Source organism: Ammospiza nelsoni, chromosome 8, assembly GCF_027579445.1.
Source record: "Ammospiza nelsoni isolate bAmmNel1 chromosome 8, bAmmNel1.pri, whole genome shotgun sequence".
Taxonomy (NCBI): Eukaryota; Metazoa; Chordata; class Aves; order Passeriformes; family Passerellidae; genus Ammospiza; species Ammospiza nelsoni.
In genome coordinates, this window is record NC_080640.1 from 29,041,819 (window position 1) to 29,058,572 (window position 16,754).

Below are 16,754 nucleotides of genomic sequence, written 5' to 3' on the forward strand. Positions count from 1 at the left end.
CCTGCAGTATTTGGAATTGGCACCAAAATAAGCAGGCGACAAAATTACAGGTGTCCAAGACCATTATCTCTCTTAATTGATTTAAGTGGTAGTAAAATGAAACAAATCTCTGGATTCACTTTCAAATCAAACTAATTTTTTACAACTAGCAGTTGCAAAAGTGGCCTTTCCATCTTTAAGAAAAGCATTTGCTCCTGATTAGATATTCCAGTGAGTTTTACTCATCTGGGCCCATCCATTTACTGCACCCAGAGATGGAGCAATCTGAATGACACCAGTTTTTGTTCCTAAATGTCACAGTCCAGTTACACATACCATGTGCCTGACTAAAAATTATCCTGCTTTGGTCTCTTTCATTACACCACACTGTGTTTTATTGTAGGGAAAACAGGGCATAAAAGAAACATTAAACACAGAACTTGCTCTTACTTAGGAGTATCTTTTTACACATACTCATCTTCAGTAAAGATCATTTATAGTGGGGAAATAAAAATGTTTCTGTTTCTAAACTTCTTTCTCCCTAGCAATACATTTTTGTAATAACCATATTTGGAATATCCCCTCCCAGCAGGGAATAGATCTGAGCACAGTGTGAGGTTAATGATCTTTGTGCATTCCCTTTTCAAGCTGTAGATCACTACTGAGAATTGTATTTTCCTTTGCTCCAGAGTTTGATCAAGGGAACATTGTTTGACAACTCCACATTCTTTGACAAGTTCTTTAGGAAGATGGACACATTAAAGACAAGAGAAAGAGATTGGAAGAAAGAGACATGCACTTCATTAGAGTTATGATGGTTGGAACAAATGTAACACAAAATGAAAAGCCTTTAATGGCTTCAGAGCCATGTTGTTACCTACTTGTATCACTGTAATGAGTCATTCTAAACTCCCTATAACAGCCCAGTGGAATTCATTTCCAGAACAAAGTACACATCACTTGGAAAGCAGTTCAAATTCAGCCAAAAAATACAGTTGTTTCTATCCTGTAAAACCAAACTGTAGTAGAATCACAGCCAATACAGCACCACTATTAAAGTGGAGAGAAAGAGCCACATACACAATAGCATTCAAGGTGCCAGCCAGGGACAAGACAGCTCTTAGAGGGCAGTAACAGAGAACACTACCTCAAATTATGATTTCTTGGACAAAAGCTGTTTGTTTAGCTTTTCTTATATCATAGACATCCTGATGGGCACATGAATGCAAATAAAATATGAAAATACTAGTATGCCAGCAGAGCAATTACTAAATCAATCACAACTCATAATAATCATCCAAAACTGGGAGCTGGGTTATTGCCCAGATAAGAGACAGACAGAAATATGTGGAAGAGCAGTTAGAAGCAGCACAGAATTCCCCTGTCCTCTCCCACACAAGCCCAAAGGACTGACATCCACTGAGAGCTGCTGATGGTGATGGAGAGGGGCAGGAGGAATGTTAACAATCTTCCCCTTTTGACCCACATCAGGCTGAGATCACAAAGCAGCTTTGCAGGGATGGAGCCCGTGAAAAGAAACGCAGGCCACCCACAGGAAGGTATGCTGAGCTGACACAGACTGATGCATCTGCATTCTTCTCTCTCTTTTTTTTCCTAGACCTGTTTGATTTATGATTCAATTAGAACAGCAGATTGTATATCTTATCTTTATATTGAAACATTGCTGTTACCCATGAGACTTGATAAAAATAGCCTCATTTGGGACTTACCGACCTCCTTATTGCTAGTCCCAGGCTTTTCCAACCACTAAACCAGGTGCAGGTGAACATGTCACAATTTATCATTCCCCTCCAGAAAGATGTTCCTTCCAATGAGTTTCCCTAAAATGCAGGATTAGCTCCTACAGGAGGACTGCTGGAAAATTGTATCACCCTTCAGACTCGTCCCATTGTTTCTCAGTGTGTTTGGCTTGCTGCCTCTGACACCTGGGTTCCCAACACCACGGTGCTTATTTATGAAACATTACATCACAGAAATCAGAGGCAAGGCTCAGCCTATTTACATAACACCTTGTGCAGCAGTGAAACCAGGTAGCAAACACCTGCCCTGCTCCCTGCCACAACCATCCTACAGCCCCTCTCTCCCCAGCTACAGCAGCAAAACACTTCCCAGAAATGTGCTGTGAGCTGCACCACCAAAATGACTAAAGGCTGCAAAGTTCAGCCTGTATCAATTGAAGGATAAAGCAAAAACTCCAAGAGCAAGAGTACCTTACTGAATTAAAATCTTCACAAAGTGATTAACAGAGGGATGGAGGAAAATAAACAGGGTTTTTTGCAGAGGATTGCAAGGATCAACAGACTTCAGCAGGAGATTTGATGCAACAAGGGAGAGAGAGGGGAAAATTAAAAATAAAAAAAACAAACAACAAACCAACTAAACAAACAACATGGAAGAGAAAGCTCTCTGCTGTGCAAAGAATGCTCAGAACTAAGGCACCTGAATGGGATGTTGAAGGCACAAGTTGAATTCCCAGCTGAGGACATAAGCACCAAGTCCAAGACCAGCCTTGTGAGCTACAGATGAGCCCAGCTGTAAAAGCTGAGCCCCTGCCCTGCTTGCTGCTGTTTTGCATGGCAAATGTTTATGAGGTGGATGCCATTTAGGAGGCTCTGCCCTTTTCCCTCTTCACTGTCACTAGTTCCCACCAAAGGCTCCTATCACAGAGCAAGGCTGTCTCATGCATTTGCAAAGTCATGACCTGTGAAATTATTTGCCTTCTCAGACAAATGCATATGTGCTCTCTCTGCAATATTCTTTGAACAGGAGCAAGCAGAATCCAGATATAGAGAGGAATATGAAAGGAAATTGGTTCTGCTATTGGAGATTCAAAGCACTGAATCACACTTATAGGTCCTTCACCTGCACAATGGGGTCGTGTCTGTGGCACAAAAAGTCATTGCTTTCACTAATTTAAAGCCCAGTTAAATTTGAACACAATCTCCAACAGCTTCAAGAGAGCAAGCCTAGGTGTATGTAATGTTCTCACATAAGTGCTGTAAGAGGCTGTTAAGAACATATTCCATCTTTGTCTTCCTTTATCTTACCACACTTTAAAGACAATTTGCTCCACAGTTCTGGGTGATACATGTACCAGTTTGTGTAGCTGGGATGTTGCACCATGCAGTCATATGTAAAGATATAATTACTATGCCTGAACTCATCTCTGCTGATCTTGACTTACAGAAGCGGCCTAGGATATCTACAAAAACTAAACCCACCAAAACACAACACAATGCAATTTATCTGTTTGAATAAAATACAAAAATACTCATACAGAGTCCCCCTCTTTTTAGTTTTAGGTTGGTCAATAAGCTGTTTGCCTTTACAGAACAGCACTGTGGTCACTGGAGGGGAGTAATGAATCATTTTGAAGTTTTGAGAAAGTTACCAAATTTATTCATTCCCCTAGTATTCCTTTGAAAGATTATCATAAAGTCAGTACTACTCCTCGTTTGGCCAAGTTAATTAACCTCTCCCTTAAAACCCATAACATGATAACTAGTATATGTTACTTTTTAATATAATAGCATACTTACACTATAATTAGATGTCTTTTTGCTCTCCCTGAATGCAGTATTGATTGTCAGAACAGAAGACCAGCTGACTCACCCCTTCTGCTCAGTTTCCAGTGTTCTATTCCACCACAAATATACAATTTAAAGAGCACCCTGGCGTCACACAACCTTGCACACAAATAATGCTTTACCTCCTCACCCAAAATCACACATCCACCCCTAAAACACCTCCATGAAAGGGTCAGTCCTGCAGAGCAGAAGGAATCAGTTTCTTGGGGTTCCTCCACAGCACAAACAGAAACCTGCCAAAGAGGAGGAGATTTGTAAAGAAACAAGGAAGTTCCTAATGGTTTAAATGAACTCTCCTCAATAATCAACACCTGCATTCCCAGGTGCACCTGACTTTTGTGCTTTTAAAATCACCTGTGGGTTCCCATATAGATGAGATTATCTCAGTGAGAAAAGGCTAACAAGTAATGATCATTTTTCAGCATTTCCCTTCTGTGCTGTGACTGGGAGCTCTTTGCTCAGCTAAGTTCAGCAACCTCAAGATGAGTTTTTTTGACCTAAAGCTGAACAAATGCTCTGAGGAAAGTGAATCTGCACAGAAACCACTATGTTGGGCAAGGCAAACTATTAAATGGACAGAAACAAATCTGGAATTACAGGATGGAAAGGAGACCTTAAATAAAATCATCCCCATGCACACCATACCCTCCCCCTGCTTCCCCCTCCAAAAAAAAAAAAAAATAGGGCAAGAAACAGAAAAGCAGATAATCTTCTAAGAGTGAGACACATGCAACAAAAATCTACAGATTAGTAAACTGGGTCAAAACCAAGTTAGAGCAGTTTGCATAACATTTCTTTGAAAATGGAGGTTTCCCACCACAGATGACTTCAGACTTCTAAATTTTAAATTCAGAAGAACAACAGAGACAGCTGCTTGAACATCTTCCTAGTGCTAAGGAATTCCTCACAAACTACATCATCAGCACCCTCCATACAGGAACAGGCAGGAATTCTGAACCCACAGAAATGAAAGCAGAGGAACTCCTGCTGGTTATGAGGCCAGGGTGTGGTCATTCATAATCTTGTTAATTTCTGCTTTTAATAGAGCAAACTAATTGTCATGGAAGCTAGAAATCCCATATTCTTTTCTTTAAAAGGCACATATGCTTAAATTATGGTACTAGTAACAATAGCATGCAAAGATCATAAAACTAGCTCCCACCTGTTGTGTGCATGTCATCTGAAAATTACCTTTATTAAAATTCCTTTAAAAGTATTTTCCAAAACAGATGGAAAATACCATTGAGGTTTTAAAACCTAAAGAAGCCAGCCTCCATGAAGTCTCTGGTAAGAAACCAGCTCTCCTACAACATTCACATGCCATCAGCTCCTCTGTCATTGCAGAATGTTACTTCAGATTCTGCTATTAAAAGGAGCTGTCATCACAGCCCGCTTTCAGCAATAACAGCAGGTCAGTGCAGCAGCTCAGCCAGGCCTTGCTTCAGCAGTGGAACACAGGGCAAAAGGAAACACTCGTGGTTTTGCCATGCAAGACTCCTTTCATTAGCTCACAGCTTTTTCCAAGTCATGGTCAGATAGGATCAATAAGGCCTCCCGATAAAGGCACGATGCATACCCCAGATATTTTATGGAAAGTTTGAAGAATTTCTCCTCTGAAGGGCACCAAGCTCAGAATGCCCTTGGAGGAAAACAACTTCCTGGAATTTTAAAGAGTGACTGAAGTATGGTGCCCTTTCCTCTCCAAAGAGTCGGTGGGAACTGAAGCTTTAAATGCATTCAAGAGAAGAAATTACTGTAAAAATCAAGCAGCTAATAGTAGATTCATTTTTGTGGGATATCCCAGGGGAGTAGAGAAGAAAGAACAGCCACTGCTCCAAGACTAAACAGGGTGGGTTCTGCCCAAGAGGAGGATACTAAAGCTGGGCAAGACTCTAGGAGTGCCCAACCATCACAGGAACAACGAGGCAGTGACCGACACAAACAGAGCCAGGCTGCTCACAATGTCACAATCACACTAATAAATACTTTATTGAAGCAATTTTCTTTGCTTCATCCTCCTCTTCATCCTCCTCAGGGTTACACAGCCTGTCAAGCATCCCCATGGCAAGGGCAGCAGACACACACAGTGCAAGCAATATTATTTTCTGTGCTTTATGTGCACTCTGATGTAATTCAACAGCTGAGAGGGCAAAAGTGACCAGAAGCAACCAGCAGGCAGCACATGCAACTCATCAAAAGAGTAGCAAAGTTCTGGCACTTAGTAACCACAGAATATGAGAGCAAAAGTTCCTGCTACTTTTCCCCCTCCTCCCTAACCTGAAAAAAAAAAAAAAAAAAACAACACAACATTTCCTTTTCCATTTTTGTCCAATTACAAAAATTTTTCAGAGAAGAAAATAATGGAATCTGAACTACCTTTACCAAATTAAAGAAAAAAATATGCTCTAAACTATTTTGAAGGATTTGTTTCGGAAAATTCAAACTTCAAAACTCTCATTCTTAGGCATGTCAGCATCACAAATAGCTATTTAACGCTTCATATCAGAAGTCAAGCACAAAACCCACAGAAATAGAAAATATTACCCTCATGCCTCTAATTCCTCATCACATCATGCCTCTGGAAAAAGCTAACAAGTGCCACCAGCTGTTAAAAAAAAATAAATCTTCCTTAGGCCACGAGTAAAACTCCCTCACAGAGCTAATGAAACTTTGCCTGATTAAAGATTGCAAAACCATGCTTTTCTCAGAATTAATGCAACATGCCAGGTCTTATTTTGTCATACCAAGAGCCATGCCAGCAGAGCACAAGCACCATTGTCAACAACTTATCAAAACCCTAATGTATATGGGAAATATTCCCACTCCAGACAACAGAGAGTGGCAAAAATAACTTTTAATAGGTAATCATCGACTGGATTAGTATGTCAATAGTTTTTACATGGTGTCAAGAGCACTGAATTTTGAGAAACAGAGTATGTAAGAAGAGAACTCCGAGAGTTTGGAGTGGAGGAAAAAAAAAATCAAAAAATAAGCTGATAAAATGTAGAATAAAACCAGAGCAAACCGCAAGAACAGGAATTTGCCTGTGTTGAACAACTGTCTGGAACTGAGGCTCATGTGGTCTGATCTGTATGCTACAAAGGGACGGGTTTGGGAGGATTGTTTAGTTGTTGGTTTTTTTTGGTTTTTTTTTTTAACTGCTAAACTGCCATTTCCCCCAGAGTTTTCAATGACTGAATAACATTTGCATGTATTATTGCTTTTCAGGGCAGCTATGATTGGACTTGCAGTCTCACAGACCACACTTAAAAGCTTACTCTGTGAAATAAACTTTCCACTTTAGCAGTAAATTATTTATTTTTATTGCTATCATTTATGTGATAACAACAAGGCTATCGTATTTGAACTGCATTTGGGTTTCTTCCTCCCCTTGCCCAACAACTTGACCACTGTCTCCTCTCTTCCCACAAACACCCCAGTTTTAAGCTAAGTGGCAAAAAGTATAAAAGTTTTTCATTGCTGAAGTTCAAAGATCTCTTTCAAGCCCTAGACAATCCCCAAAATTTCAGCACCTTAAATATACCAAAGAGAAACACCTTGGAACAAAGCACGGCACTCTAGGTGACCTACAAGCATAATTAACTTCTAGGCATTGACTCGAGGAGTGCCCACGGTGCTGAGGCCAAGAGCTGTCAAAACAAAAGAACTAAAACAAGAAACTAACAAAACTAACTCCAACAACAAAATACATTCTGGTCTTCCTGTCACGTTTTAGAAACACAAGCTTCTGAACAAGACATTTTAGAAAACACTGAAGTGAAATAAACACCAAACAGCCATCTAAATAATCAACTACAAAGTAATGCAGGACTATAAACAGCCTTGAATAACAAATTATTTTTTTATGCCATTAACAGTTTTAGCTCTGCAAAGCCTGGAAATTGTCTTAGGGAAAACTGTAACTGGCTTTTTATTTTAGAAAGGAAACTGTTTGGCCACACACAATTATTCACATAATTTTGTAAACCAGTGCATTATAACAGACATATCTCATTATCTCCAAAAAGAACATGAGCAATAAATTAGGATCTAGAAAAGATGGGAGAGGTGACAGGTTTTCAATAATGGAAATCCCCAACCTCATCCTCTGGTAGGCATCAACAGAGCAACAGCACATGATAGTACAGTATCATTTGGAACAAAAATCATGCATTAGTCAATGCCCACAGAAGCGAGAGATTAACGGTGGCAGAAATATTTCTGTAAGGAACACACTAACAAACACTGACTGTGTCAAAGCATGTCCCCATCTCCAACACAGAGCCCTGGCAGTGTCTCAGGATCTGAGCATCTCAAATACCCACCACACAAACAGAACCCTCAAAGTTTGGAGCCTGACCTAAGAGTCTTCTCAAACCAGAGGGAAATTTGCTGTCCCCGATGGACTGAAGGGTCAGAGGACAAAGCTGAGTCTCTACTGACCCTGAGGTTATTCCAAGCCCAAAATTGTAACACGCACAACTTAGAGACTGAGAACAGTCACCACCTTCTTAAGGAACTCAGCACTTGCAGCCCAGCCTAGGTTACAAACCTTTCTGTGAATAAGTTTTTAAGCTACCTGCTTGGTGAACACACAAGGTTTTATTTTCTTTCTTTATCCTTGAGACAATTGATGAAAGAGAGGCAGAAATGCCTGGAGCTCTGACAGCACAGTAAGAAGCACTGTCCTCTTGTTCAGAGAACTCAAAACACAGGGCTCACAAAAAGAAGAGAGAGGTGCTGGCCAGGGGGAACAGCATCTTGCCCAACCAGAGCTTAGAGAGCCTGACTGCCAGAGCAGTGACTTATTTCCAGCTGATCAGTCCTCCTGGGGTGTTAATTTACATTCCGTTTCAAAGCACGAACAGCACACAGATTTGAGGGAGAAACATGAGAAACCATAACAATCTACAGTAAAACAGATAATATTCCATCTTCTGTGTCCAGTTAAGTGTTTCAAGCAGTAGCAAAAGTGGTGTTAAAAGCAGGAAAGTTTAATGATTTAAAAGATACCAACTTCAGGGAAGAAAGAAAAAAAAAAAACCAAACCACAAAGAATAAAGCTTATTCAGCCTTGATTAATTATACCTTCAATCTTGAAAGTTTTCAGTTTTAGTTTCAGGAGTTCTGGGCATGTAGCCCAAAAAAAAAAAAATAAAAAGCAGGGGGTGGGTGAGAGATAATTCAGTTATCATACTTTCCCAATCCCTTTTCTCTAAACTTACTTCTAGTGGAAGAAGTGTCATTTTGCCAGTAATAAGGCAAAATATACTCTTTCTATGCCCTGAGAACACAATTCTTCACAGTTAAAATGGATTAAGCCATTTGTGTTCAGTAGGAAGAACGTGGGACCAGTGCACTCACTCACCACACAAGGCAGCATTGGTGAGAGCAATAAACAGAGAGTGACCACATCGAATACCTGGGGCAGACACGCACAGCAGCAAAGCTCCTTCACCTGACCCTGCGGCCCCGCTCCGACCACTGCGGAGGAGGGAAGAGGGAGAAAAACAATTCCTGTGGTGAAGCCTTCACCAGCACCTTCTCTCCACCTGCCCCGCAGCAGGATGGCTTGCGGTGGGTGTCCCTGCGCAGCCCCCGGGCGATGGGATGTGAGCCGGCCCCACAGCGACCCGCACACCGGGAGCGGGGCCAGGCAGGGATGCGGGAGCCTCCGGCCCTTACCTGGGTGGCTTTTTCAGCCCCCGTCCCGCAAGCACATCGCTGCCTCACCACAGAGGTGTGAAATACAGGCAAGGCAGACACGCAACAGAGCTGCGCCCCAAAACGCCGCATTCCCAGCAGAGCTGGGCATTAACGCGGGGGGTCGCGCGTTGTTTTGGGAGGGGTTTGGCCACCGCTGGCCCCGGCAGGGCAGAGCCGTGCGGGCCTCCCGGCGGGGCCGGGTCAGGCGCTCCCCGCTGCAGCCTCGCACCTGGGCGGGCGGCACAGCCGCTCCCCTGCCGCCCGACCGCCGCTCACCCCGCGCTGACCCGGAGCGCCCACGAGAGAAGGGAGGAGGAGGAGAAGGAGGGAGGGAAAAGAAGGAAAAGCAGAAAGAGCCGCCGGACCCGCGCCCGCCTCTCCCCGCCCGAGGGCTGCGCGCTCACCTGGTCCCAGCCGCCCCGTGCCGCCGAACGCGAGGGGAAGGAGCAGGAGGAGGAGGAGGAGGCCATGTTGCAGCGCTCCTCACCTCGCCCTGCCGTCCCGGGCTCACCCCAGCGCCGGGCCGTCCTGCCCGCGCCACCGCCCCCGCAGGTGGGGCCGGGCCCGCCGCGCTCTCCTCCCGCGGCGGGCAGGGCACGGGGGCGGGCGCGCCGGCTCCGGGACCCGCGCTGGCTCCGGGACCCGCACCGCCGCCGCCCCGGCCCGCCCCGTGCCTGGGCCGGCCGCGCCGGAGATGCCACAGGGCGGGGGCAGCGCCCCGAAGTCCGCCCCGCTGGAAAAGCGGGAGAGCGGCCGCTGCCGGGGGCTCCGGAGGGCTGGGGAGCTCCCTCAGCCCCCGCGGCTCACCTGGACACGGCGCCCTGCTCTGCCCGCGGAGCGCCCGCTGCGTGAGGGGTGCAGGGGAGCGCTCGGCTGAAGTTTGTTAAACAAAACTCCCGAGCCAACCAGATCCTCGCGCCGGGCGCTGATGAGCCCCGTCCCAGCGGCAGTGCCACAGGTGTGCTGCGTTCGCTGCAATGCAAATGCGAAACCGCCCGCACACGAGCGGCGGGGGAGGATGGCCACGGGGAGCTGCACCTGCGGATGGCGATTAGCTGATACTCCCGCACAACGCGCTCCAGCCTCGGGAGTCCGTCCCGGTGTTCCTCCCTCGCCCGGGCCAAGATGAGGGCTCTGCAAACCTCACAGGTGAGATCCCACGATGATCAAACCAGCAGTTAGTTCTGCTTGTGCTTTTTCTCAGTTTAAAAAATGTTTTAATCCATCTCATTAAAACGTGTTTTATCACAGCACAAAATTTTGAGAGTATTGTAAAAGCAATTAAGATTACTTTAGTTTTGACTTAAATTATTTTGCCCTATCGTTACTTCTCATAAGGCTGTCCCGGTGCATCAACCCCTTTTTCGGTTTTAATTAGAAACCATTTGTAATGGTGAAACATAACAAATGCTATTAAGCACTAATTTACCTAGAAATATTGGTGATAACAGCTGAATCCAGTTAGTTGTCCTACTGAGGGCCTCAGTGCTGTAGGTGCAATTTATGAAACACGTACCCAGCTGCATAAACTGACTAGAGGTGTTTAGACATCTTTGGATACTGTGTAACTAATTGCTTGTCACTCCCTCTCTCCTGTAAACTTTTTTCTTTGTATACAGAGCCAAATAAAAATATTTAACCGAAGACTTTGGCTGTGTCTCACAAGCCAATGTCTTGTGGAGATGGAGATGGTAATTCCCCAGAATGTTTTTATCCCTCTTGTTTTGGATGTGACTCATTTCCTCAGCCCACTTGGAGAACTGGGAGCCAGAGGAGATTGGGGGAAAGGATCACAAGCTCCCTGTTGGCTAAAAGCAAGTGTGATGCAAGGCTGGTCACGTCCACTGATGGGCAGTGGCAATTAGCAGTTCTGTGCCTGGGTCACACGTTGTTTTTGTGCAGCTCACGGACCACACCATCACTGCACACCATCTTCCTTGGCTCCTTGGGAAGAACAGGTAGAGAGACTTAAGTGGGATTTGCAGATTGAGAAAGAAAATATCATCCTTAGGGGAAAAAAGAAAAGGTTTCCTTGAAATGAAAAGCGGTTTTTAAGATACTCTTACAATTGCTAGGAGGAGGAATATTTAAACAAAGTTAAGTGTGATGTGTACATGTAAATCCATATTGTATTTCCACAGGCTTATAAACCTCACTTGTCTCATCTACACTCCCACCTGGAAGAGTACAGCTTTTTTTTTTGGCAGCAGGAATGATACCTGGAGGGAAAGAAAAGTTGACTTCCCTTACTTCGGGAGAGGTTTCAGGTCAGGCTTCCCTGACAGAGGTTTGGAATTTAAATGTGCTGTCGCCGTGCATTTGATCTGATCGAGCACAGTAGTGGGTGGTTGTTGTAAGATGAAAAAGGATAAACAGCTAAAACCTGAGGTAAGTTGGATAAAAGGAGTATTACGTGTTGAAATGAAACAGCCATTACAGGAGAGAGATTTTTAATGCAACCCTCTCCAAGTGAGGAATGCTGCTGATTGAGTTACACTGCTGCCAAAGACAGGGCCTAAGGTTTGTGCACAGCCTCGGGGAATGGGGTTTGTGCCTTTTTCCCTGCAGGGATGTGCTGTACCCAGGGCTGGGTTTGTGCCTTGTGTCCTGGAGGGATGTGCTGTACCCAGGGCTGGGTTTGTGCCTTGTTCCCTGGAGGGATGTGCTGCTACCCAGGGCTGGGTTTGTGCCTTGTGTCCTGGAGGGATGTGCTGTATCCAGGGCTGGGTTTGTGCCTTGTTCCCTGGAGGGATGTGCTGTATCCAGGGCTGGGTTTGTGCCCTGTTCCCTGCAGGGATGTGCTGTACCCAGGGCTGGGTTTGTGCCTTGTGTCCTGGAGGGATGTGCTGTACCCAGGGCTGGGTTTGTGCCTTGTGTCCTGGAGGGATGTGCTGTACCCAGGGCTGGGTTTGTGCCTTGTGTCCTGGAGGGATGTGCTGTACCCAGGGCTGGGTTTGTGCCTTGTGTCCTGCAGGGATGTGCTGTACCCAGGGCTGGGTTTGTGCCCTGTTCCCTGCAGGGATGTGCTGCTACCCAGGGCTGGGTTTGTGCCTTGTTCCCTGCAGGGATGTGCTGTACCCAGGGCTGGGTTTGTGCCTTGTGTCCTGGAGGGATGTGCTGTATCCAGCCCTCCACACCCACCTCCAAACCAGCCCTTTCTAGCCAGCAGCACTGCTTGCCTGCACATCCAGGCTGAGGGAGCTCCAAGTGGGGCCTCGACTGCACCTCCCCTGCTCTCACGCACCCAAACAGAAGTTTAAAAGCAGTTTATTGGGTTCCACCATTTTATTTCTTGAATTGTAAGCTAAGTAAAATGCAAAAACTAAAATCAGGAACCCGCCACCTGACCTGGAGTCAAGAGTGAAGTTAATGGGAGTTTTGCCAAAGACTTTGGCGGAGCCTGGCTGTTTGCCCAGATGCTCCAAAGAAACAAAAACCACTGTTTGTTTGGTTTTTTTCCCCCAGCTATGATACATGTATGCTGATCACCTTTCTCATTTAATTACAGTTACTAAAATAAAATCCAGGCTGGATATCTGTAGGTATTTCTCTAAAGGTTTTTATGAAACCAGCTGTGTGTCCCATGATGAAGGAAGATCCACAGTGACAGTGGAGCATTCCCTGTTGTGGGAAAGGAGTTTGGCAAAGCAGAGCTGGGGGAAGATTTTGTGTGCTGCGATGTTCACTGTAAAACTTTCCCTGATTTTCAGCTGAGTTTTCCTCCAAGAAGGTACCAACCCATGAAAAACCAGTGACCATGAATAAGCAGTTCTTCTATTTACAATATTTCTTTATTTGAAATGAACAGATGGTTTATGATACTTTTGTTATTGCAATCATATAAATATTTGAGATTTTCAGGTAAAGTGATTTAGTGCATGTTACAAAAATAAAAACTTTAAAATAATTTTAACCTGAATTCAAGTACTTTAAGTGCATTTAAAATATTTATATTAATGCTGTAAGGAGACACTGACATTTTAATTATTTTTTTCTAAGCAGCTTCCATCCTTTTGTTTTATTTTTAAACAGTTCTCAGGAGCTTTTTGTTTTCTGGCATCCTATCAAAATGCTAATGCAGCAGGAGAGCAGCAGAGAAGTTGTCCATGTTTCATGATAGTGGGAACTGTCCTGCATAACAAGAGATTTAACAGGTAAAATGTATCATCTGAGATATACATCAGAGATACCATCCCTCTAATATTACCTTGCATTCCTAAGTGGAAGTACATCTCTCCTACTGTACTTCTGCATTTTTCATCTTAACAAAATAATCTTTGAGTTTAAATAAATGTTAAAAGGAGCCATCAATGTTTGTACTTATCTGCTTTCGAACACAGTGAACACAACCTATTTTAGACACTCTCATTAGTATTCACCAACCAGTTGACCTTTTCAGTCCCATCATTATGTAAAAGACAGAACACACTTTTTCTCTTCCTTACAGTGAAGTTATTGCTGAGGAGAATATGATTAATATATGAAAGACAAGAGGATATTGACTTTTGCAGCTGCCCTGTAGTCAGCAGAAAGGAGTTGTTCAGAGCATTACACTGGGTTCCCAGCCATGAATACAGCTGTAATGCCATAATCCCAGCTCGGCATTGTCGTCTGATCCCGTGTGCCTTGCACAAACAGCGCTGCAGGTCAGGCAAAGGCAAGTCTGGGATGCCAAAGAGGTTTTAATAGATGTGCCCCTTGGTCATTTGTATAAATAAAATGCAATTAACATTGTGTTGTCGAGATTCCTTTGCTGTTTGCCTTGGAGTGTTCCCTCAGTTCTGCATTTCCCCGTGTTTTGCTCTAAAAGGGAGCAGCAGTCCTGGGGATTCCCACATGCACCCATCTGTGACTCAGTTGTCAGTGGGCTCACTGCTGCTGTTCCCTCAAGCAGAACAGTCAATCCCTTCAAACTCAGAAGTCATTGCAAATGTACTTGAATGGCTTGTCTCAAGCAGCATCATTATCTCCTGCCATGTCCAAAGCAATGATCAACCCAGATAAGCACTATCCAGTCAGAAAGGAGAGGGATAATCTCTATATATTTCAATATAACTTAGAACAATTTATAGTACTGAATGATTATGATACCACCACCAACGTCTGTAAATTAACTAGGGTTACCATATGTCTGGGACTTCCAAGAAATGTTTTCTTTTCCTCTAAAGGGAAAGTTGGACTTTGGCAACCTACCTAAGGTCCCTAGGCAGGGTCTGGTCCAGCAGCAGTAGCTCAAGCCCTGGCAATAGGAAACAACATTGCTGGTAATAGAAAACAACTCCCCTAGGTAGAAATTCTCTGTCACTGTGCAGGGCAGAGCACATCAGGCTCTTCTCCTATGAGTTGCACAAGATTGCACAAGTCACATTCCCGTATGGAATTTCCCAGATATACAAAAGCCTTGTTCTAGGCAGGTAAATTCCCAGCAAGTGGTGATAATACAGGATTCAAAGTAAACAGAAACCCACAAGCACGCGCACCATATGCTGCAAAAATTCCCCAGGAGGGAGGGGAAAGTGGAGGGGCTTTACCCCTGAAACACACTCAGGGGGAGGAGTTGGACGGGCTGCCTCTGCCTTTGCCACGGGGCAGGGATGAGAAGGAAGTGCACCATAAACTGCCCTGCCTCCTGGAATCACCATCCCAAAGAAATGCTTTAAGGGAGAAGCCGCATGTTTTTGTTCGCAGCACCCTGCCCTGCTTACATTTCAGACAAGCAGCAAAGCCATCCTTCAAGAATGTTGTAAACCAGTGCAGTGAAGTAATTACAAAAGGCAGTAACATCAGCAGTGCCTGTGTCTCACCCCTGCAGGGACTGTAGGTTTCCACAGGAGCTGTTGGTCCAGGACTGCCAGTGCTGATGATCAATTGGTGCTAGAGTGGGTCAGCAGCACCACAGATCCACCGCGGAGCTGTCCTGCAGGGGAAAGACTTGTAAAACTAGAAACACATGACTTGGTTAATTTATTTAGCATTTCAGTTTCTCAGTAACAAAATTTGTTTGGAGTAGTATTTTCCCAGTATTTTTTTGTTAACTGGTGTACTGTAGCACCACTTTCCTGGGTACCGGTGGAGGATGGCTGCAGCTGGCAGAGTGCTTGCTGAGCAGGGCCCACAGGTGCCTCTCTAATTTCATCCCCAACCTTTCTTTCAGAAGCTGGGATAGCACATCAACTAATCTTTCTTAATCTGGGAGGAGGCATGCAGAACTTTAATTTCCTTCCGACACACATCCCAGCTTCTGGGGAATTAAGTTACCCAATGACCTCTCATTAAGGCATATGCCTTAAAAACAGCTCCCAAGGCCATAGCAGCTCTGCCCAGATCAGCGCCCATGCAGACAGAAATAATGAATTTATGCTCTGGTTGGCCATGGCATCCAAATCTAACAGACTTGATTAAAAGCAGAAGCTGCAGCATCCAAATCTTAGGGACTTGATTAAAAGGAGATGCTGCAGCCAACGCCCAGCCTGGTCCAAACACGATTATACTCCCCAGACCATGCCAGCAGCCCAAGGGGTTATCCCGGTGGTACCCAAGGTCCCATGAAGAGTTGATCAAGCACTGAAGCATCTCTTTGTGGAGGAAAGGCTGAAGGAGCTGGGACTGTTCAGCCTGGAGACAGCTGAGAGGGAACATCGTCCCTGTGTGTCCCTCAGAGGGAACATCGTCCCTGTGTGTCCCTCAGAGGGAACACCGTCCCTGTGTGTCCCTCAGAGGGAACACCGTCCCTGTGGGTCCCTCAGAGGGAACACCGTCCCTGCATGGGTCCCTCAGAGGGAACACCGTCCCTGCGTGTGTCCCTCAGAGGGAACACCGTCCCTGTGTGTGTCCCTCAGAGGGGACACCGTCCCTGCGTGGGTCCCTCAGAGGGAACATCGTCCCTGTGTGTGTCCCTCAGAGGGGACACCGTCCCTGCGTGTGTCCCTCAGAGGGGACACCGTCCCTGCGTGTGTCCCTCAGAGGGGACACCGTCCCTGTGGGTCCCTCAGAGGGAACACCGTCCCTGCATGGGTCCCTCAGAGGGAACATCGTCCCTGTGTGTGTCCCTCAGAGGGGACACCGTCCCTGCGGGGGTCCCTCAGAGGGGACACCGTCCCTGACTGCAGGGAGGGCTCAGAGCAGGGACCAGGCGCTGCTCCCTGGGACCAGCAATGGCACCAGAGGAATGCCCAGGAGTTCTACGAGGCAGAACTCTACCTGTGAGGTGAGCGAGCTCTGGGACAGACTGCCCACAGAGGACGTGGATTCTTACTCGCTGGAGATATCCCAGAACCGTCTGGACATGATCCTGTGCCATGTGCGCTGGAACGGCTCTGCATGAGCAGAAAGGTGGGACCAGGTGACCCACAGGTGTCCCTTGCAGCCTGACCCGTTCCGTGCCTCTGGGATCGTGCCCAGTCCGCCCAGCGGCGCCGTCCCAGCGCCCCCGTGTCACCGGCTGAGGGCTACGCGGAACGA

General features: G+C 45.6%; 1 long non-coding RNA gene across 1 annotated transcript; it reads right to left on the reverse strand.

Annotated features, from left to right (window-relative positions):
• Positions 1-13,091: 13,091 nt before the first annotated feature.
• Positions 13,092-16,653, reverse strand: LOC132076509 (uncharacterized). The gene is made up of 4 exons (XR_009418937.1): positions 16,494-16,653; positions 15,098-15,210; positions 14,487-14,532; positions 13,092-13,424 (listed from the first exon to the last, which is right to left on the reverse strand). It is a non-coding gene; the product is annotated as an uncharacterized LOC132076509 (long non-coding RNA).
• Between the last annotated feature and the right edge of the window lie 101 nt (positions 16,654-16,754).